The 6,853-nt window shown below is 38.7% G+C and overlaps 1 long non-coding RNA gene across 1 annotated transcript in view; it reads left to right on the top strand.

The window, feature by feature from the left end:
* The window catches only part of LOC110266444, a 27,745-nt gene that overhangs the window by 3,774 nt on the left and 17,118 nt on the right, over positions 1-6,853 (top strand). The window lies entirely within an intron of this gene.

The following is a 6,853-nucleotide window of genomic DNA, read 5'->3' as shown; positions in this document are numbered from 1 at the left end:
ACATACATTTTTTGTGATTATATTTTTGAAAATTGACATACACATTTAAGAAAGACATGTAATAAAGTATTAAACTGGTGGATTTTTTTTTTTTTTGGTCATGGGCTAAGTCCAAAAACCCTACCCAAACCCCAACCCAACCTGCCCACCCAATTCCCAAATTCACCCTCTCCCTTACGGGAGTTATGCTGTGAGCCACCGAAGACTTCCTTCCATGGCCTCCATGAGAAGATTATGGCTATCCACTCCGGTATGCTCCAAGATTTGGAATTAAGTTACGAATCTGTTGTTGAGGTCCGAATCAGGTCTCTCTGCTGGCTTCACTTCAGAATAAAGCTCCACCGCAAAGGTTAAGGATACCTCCTTTAGGTTGATGCCATGCTTGACAGCCCAGATGAGGATATTGGTGCTTCTCTCCGAAGAATGCCTACAACGATACGTGGTAGTTCAGTACACCATCTCTGACCCAATTGATTTTTAATTGCTAAATTTGCTATGGTATGAACTAATTGGTTCCCTTCTCTTGGAATCCAGGTGAATCCGCATTTGTTAAAATTTTTCTGCAGTTCAAAAATATCTTGCAAAATTGGATCAATCTCTTGAAGGCTACTTTTTGATTTAATTGCTTGCACCAAAGGTAAACAGTCAGATTCAATTAGTATCATATCTAGCTATAAATTTTTTGCCAAAATTAAAGCTTTTCTTGTAGCTAATGCTTCTGCTGGGATATAGCTTTGATTCTATCTGTGTACCCAACAAGAAATTTTTCAAAGTTGTCTCTTGCAGCTATTGCCGTTGCTCCATCGCCAGAGACTTCCTGAAAGGCTGCATCAACGTTCAGTTTCAGCCAATTTCTTGGCGGGGGTCTCCAGGTAGCTCGCTTTGCTTTTTTTCTTTTATTCTCTGATTGCTTCTGAATTGATAGATCAATAGTTGCTCTGTATTGATTTTCTGCTATTCTAGCCTTGATAATAGCCTCCATAGGATTGATCTCCTTACTGTTGAATATGGCTTGGTTCCTGGTTTTCCATATCTCCCATATTAGAAAAATCATTTTCCCTATCCTTTCCTCTTTGTCAGTTCTTCCTTCCTCCTTAATTCTTCTAATTTTCTGTAAAAGCCATTCTCCAAAGCTTGTGATGTGATCCTGAGAGGGACAATATTGGCATTGGCTACCAAACCAAGCTGCTCTCGTCCATGAACATAGTAACAATGTATGCTCGATAGTCTCAGGTTCCATGAAACAAATCTGACACATAGGGGAGTTGACCATTCTTCTTTTAAACAACCTCTCATTAACCGGCACTATATTATGCGCTGCTCTCCAAATGAAGCTTTTAATCTTTTGGGGAGTTTGGACATTCCATATCTCCTTCCATAATTCTTCCAAATTCCTACTTGATGAAGATTCTTCCAATCTGTTACCTTGGCTTTCCATCTTAGCTATGTGATATCCAGTTTTGACACTATAGCTTCCATCCTTTTTATATGGCTACATAAGTCTATCTTCTCTTCTCAAGATGCTTGTAGGAGTCTTAAGGATTTTTTCTTTGACAATATTAGTAAAAACCCCTTCCATCTTTCTCACATCCCACCCTTCCCCTTCTTTCAAGAGTTCACTAACATAATTTAACTCTATTCCTTGTTGTCTTTGAATTTTTCCTTCGCCCACCACCCAATTATCATCCCAAATATTAATCCTTGATCCGTCACCCACACTCCATCTCCCATTTCTACGAAGAAAGTCCTTTCCTTTAATTATACTTTTCCAAGCCTAAGATGTATTATTATAACATTTCGCATTCCAAAATTCTCCTTCAGGAAAGTAGACCGCCTTCAAAATACGTACCCATATTGAATTAGGATTTTCTATGATTCTCCAGGCTTGTTTTGCTAAAAGAGCTAAATTTTGGCCCTGAAAATCCTTGAAGCCTAGCCCTCCATTTCTTTTGCTTACACAAACCTTATCCCAACTTTTCCAGTGTATGCCTATTTCTTTTCCAGAATTCGCCCACCAAAACCTTGCTATCCTAGCGTTTAATCTCTGGCAGAATACTTTTGGAAATTCAATAACTGACATAGCGTAGCTAGGAATAGCTTGTATCACAGCTTTAATAAGGACTTCCTTTCTGGCTTGGTTTAGGAGCTTTTCTTTCCATCCTTCAACTTTTTCCATCACCTTCTCCTCTATCCAATTCAGAGCTTTAATTTTTGACCTGCCCCAAATCCCTGGCAGCCCTAAATACATACCTAGATTATCCCAACACTTCATTCCTATAATTTCCTCTATGTTAACTCTAGTTTGTATGGGTACTTGGCTACCAAAAATAATTCCCGATTTATCCAGATTGATCATTTGACCTGATGCTTCTGTATACTTATTAAGAATTAAAATCAGATTGTAAATTTTCTCCTCTCTTGCTTCTGTAAAAATAATGCAATCATCCGCAAACAAAAGATGAGTGATTGGAGGGGCTGTTGGAGCAATTTTGAATCCTGAAATTTCCTTTCTTTCTCTTGCTTCCTCCATGAGAATAGTGAAGACTTCAGCCGCCATTATAAATAAGTATGGAGATATAGGATCTCCCTGTCTCAGCCCTCTTTCAGGTATAATTTTGCTAGTGAGCCTCTCGTTAATTCTAATCTTATATGTAGCACTTCTAACACACTTCATTATTAAGGAGACCCACCTCTGGTCAAAACCAAAAGCTATCAACGTAGCCTCCAAAAAGTCTCACTCTAATCTATCATAAGCCTTATTCATATCTATCTTAATAGCTAGGCTTTCCAATCCATTCCTACCTTTTTTATTAATATTATGAAAAATCTCTTGAACTATGATAATATTATCCTGGATCAACCTACCCCCTAGAAAAGCACTCTGGATAGGCGAGATAATCTTATCCATAAACCTTCTAAGCCTTAACACTATAATCCTAAATATAATTTTGTATATATAATTACAACAACTAATAGGCCTAAGTTGATTCAGATTTTCTGGTTGTTTCACTTTAGGAACAAGAGCAACAATAGTCTCACTTACCTCTTCTGGCATTATACCCTCCTTAAAAAAGCTCTTAACCACAGCACAGACTTCCTTTTTGATTGTATTCCAGTGGCTCTGATAGAAAAGTCCATTCAAACCATCTGGTCCAGGGGCTTTGAGGCTGCTCATGCTAAAAACAGCTTCCTCAATCTCTTTTTCTGAGATTTTTTTCATGAGTTGTTCATTCATATCTTGAGTAACTCTTTTTGGAATCCTATTTATGCAATCTCTGAAATCTGATTTGGCTGAGGATGTAAACAACTTTGTAAAGTGCTCCTCCACTAAATTCAAGATTCTATCTTCTCCTTAGACCCATTGGCCCTCTTTATCTTTTAATCTTTCCACTTTATTCCTTTTTCTCCTTTGGATCGTTGTCGCATGAAAGAATGAGGAATTTTTGTCTCCCCACTTTAGCCACTTTAGCCTGGATCTCATTCCCCAGTATTTCTCTTCTTGCCTCCATAACTGGCTTATCTTTTTCTTGATTTGACCTCTTCGTGCTTGTTGTTCTTCATTTAAGTTCGCCTCTTGAAGCTTCTGTAGTTCAGCCTTCAACTTGTTAATCTCTATATCGGCTCTAGCAAAAGTTTTCCTACTCCAATTCCTTAAATTTTCCTTGCAATTCCTCATCTTCTTCAGCAGCCTACCCCATTCGTTATTACTATGCTCCTTTTTTTTCCAACTCATCTTAATAATTTCCTCGCATTCTTTGTGGTCGTTCCAAAAAGCTTCAAATTTGAACGACTTATCCGCCTTATACTTAGGCTGTAACCTCAAAACAATGGGCGTATGGTCTGAGCTCACTGCTGGCATAGCTATCAAACTTGCATTCGGGAACTTGTGCCTCCATTTCCAGTTAACAAGAGCTCTATCTATTCTTTCCTTAATTATTAACCCATTTCAAGGATTGCTAAACCAAGTGAATTTACCTCCTTTTAGGTCGATGTCCATGAGACCATTTGAATCCAAAAAATTCTTGAATTCCAGAATCAGATTCCTTGGCTGTTCATGCATGCCTTCCTTCTCTTCTTGAGCTAAGATAGCATTAAAATCTCCTATAAAGAGTTTAGGTTCATTCATGTTAAGGTTGCTTGTTGTGAGCTCCTCCCATTCCTCCCTTCTCTTACCTGGTTTTGGGTTCCCATACATGAAAACATCTTCCCAATCATTTTTTTTCATCTTTAATATAAGCTTTAATATAATAATTAGACCAATAGTAAACATCAACTTTAATATTTTCATTCCATAGCAAACATATACCTCCAGACATACCCAGGTTCTACACAAAAGTATTTATCAAAATGAAGCCTTCTCTTGATTTTACTTACACTACTATCCTTAGCTCTAGTCTCCATGAGAAATACAATGGCGGGTTTTATCTGTTTACACAGATGCAAAAGTTCCGAAACTGTCACCGGAGCCGCCACCCCTCGACAGTTCCAACTTATGATGCTCATAGTTGAGGGTGGGGCATGATAAGGCCCGCCTCCTCAGCCATGGATTTGTTTTCTACTTTACCTTCTATAATCCAATTCCTATCTGCTTCTCCAACATTCTCCTCACTGTCTCCACTCTTGCCTTCTTCCTTCCTTTGCTTCTTTATATTCTCTGCGCCTTTAATGTGCTTATCATCTGACCATTCAGAGTTAGCCAGTAGCAATACCTCTTCTTCGTCTCTTTTTCTTTTCAGGTTTAGGCCAATTTCCATTTTTTGTACTAGTTGAATCTCCCAACCTGTAGTTTCAGATTCTGTCCCTTGTTCTCTATTACCCCATTCTTCTTCACTTGCCAATTCGACAAAGTAGTCCATTCCTTCCTCAAATATCTGCAATTTAGTATCCTTCTCTTTCATGCTTACCTCATTGATGATTGGTTCCTTATACATCCACTGTCCTAATGCCCTTTGTTGTTGTTCATCCTCCTGCGTCCTCTGTTTTCCTTTCCCTTTACCTGTATCTGCACCTCCTTTGCCAATCTTGTCCCCTTCTCCCTTAGCAAAATCTTTTAGTATTTCTCTTATCGTTCTTTGTTTGGGGCCTCCTGCTGCCTTGTCTTCACTTTCCAGCACTTTATAGCTATTAACCTCTTGCTCCACTCGATGAGGCTTCAGCCCGTCTCCTTTTGCCTGGTTGTTAGTTTGTTTTACTCTATCTTGTGCGGATTTAGTTTCCATTCCATCCACTAATTGAATTGGATCCACTGTATTGGTTGGCCATATATTCCTAATCAGTCCAGAGTTTCTTTTCAGCCTTTCTTCCTTATTTCCAATGTTCTGGGCCTATTTAGAGAAAGCCCAATATCCACTTTTCTTCCCCACATCCTCATTTGGCTTATTTATCGGGAATAAAGCCCTTATTTCATTATGTTCAGCCTCCGATCCTTGAAAATCAGGAATTTTCTGCAGAGTTCTTACCTGCTCCCCTACCTCATTCTTCTCATTCTCTCTCCATGTTTGGTTTTCCAAGAAACCTTCCTCCCTTAATTCTTGCTGCATATTTAGATCAGCTCTGATCACACTTTCTTCTGTTCTTTGTTCCTCTTCACTCTCTCTGCCCATGTTTTGATTTGCACGCGCCTGTTCTTCTTCTTCCTCATTTTCCTTGCTTCTCTGACCTGAGCTTCCTATCTCCATGGCTGATAATGATCGAACTTGGTTTACCCCTAAACCGGCTGAATACTTTGGTTTAGTCTGGTCCCAGCAAGCCATAGCCGTTGGATTCTTGCAAGTCTTCCTCTCATGTCCTATTATTCCGCAATTAAAGCAATAACATTCAGGCAACCTTTCATACTTGAAAAACACCCAAAGCGGTGGCTGATTCTCCCTATCCATAAAGAAGCCCGTAGGTAAAGGCTTTTTTATATTAATCCCCACTCTGACTCTTAAGAATGTTCTTCTAAGTATCCTATCCACCATTGGATCTTCAGCTTCAGCCAACACTCCCAACATTTCTCCTATTAACCTTCCTGTTTCTTTGTTCATATGATCAAGTGGTATACCATGAACCTGTATCCAGAATTTCATATAGTCATGATCCACTTCAAAGACTGATTCTCCTTCCATCCATAGCCTAAGATTAATTAGATTTCCTCTAACATTCCAAGGTCCATTCTGAAGAATCTGGAGCCCTCTCTTCCTGTCTCTGAAACTGAATAATATCTTCTTGAGGCCAACATCAGTAATAGCAACTCCTTGTGGGTTTCCCCACATTCCTAATAGAGCATTTTTGCAAGTTTTAAAGTTGATCTCTTTCTCGCTAATTATCTTCCCTACCACGTTCAAACAATCTTTCTTATAGCCAAGAGTTTCCGCATTATTGAGCTTGATGACCTTACCTTCTATGGATTCCATTCTACAGCTTTGTTGACAGTTTGTTTCCTTGTGCTTATATGCTTTCAGATGGCACTGTGGATCTTTGAGTATATGCTGAAGTGTTGATGGAAGACTCCCTACTAGAGAAGAACCTCTGTGTTCTAGAAAAACTCTCCTGATGAGAGAAAGTTGCTCTCCTGATGAGAGAAAGTTTCAAATTTAATTGATAACTTTCTTAAACTGGTGGGTTTAACTCATAAAAAACCATCGAGTTAAAAATATGTTGCTTGTCCAACCCAAATTGTTTGGATGAGTTGGGTTGAAAAACTGCTTGAAACCCACTCAATCAACCCATGCCTACCCAAAATCCAATGATAAGTACACCAAAAAAAACACACAAAAAAGTCCAAAGACAAGCTCCCTTTTGAATTTTAGCTACAAAAATAAAGTTCTCTCTTTTTTTTTGGTGTCTAGATAAAATTTTCTTTTGTAGAGGA

The sequence above is a fragment of the Arachis ipaensis genome, chromosome B09 (assembly GCF_000816755.2).
Source record: "Arachis ipaensis cultivar K30076 chromosome B09, Araip1.1, whole genome shotgun sequence".
NCBI lineage: Eukaryota > Viridiplantae > Streptophyta > Magnoliopsida > Fabales > Fabaceae > Arachis > Arachis ipaensis.
Note: the sequence above shows the minus strand (reverse complement) of the source record. Positions and strands in the feature narration are given on the sequence as shown.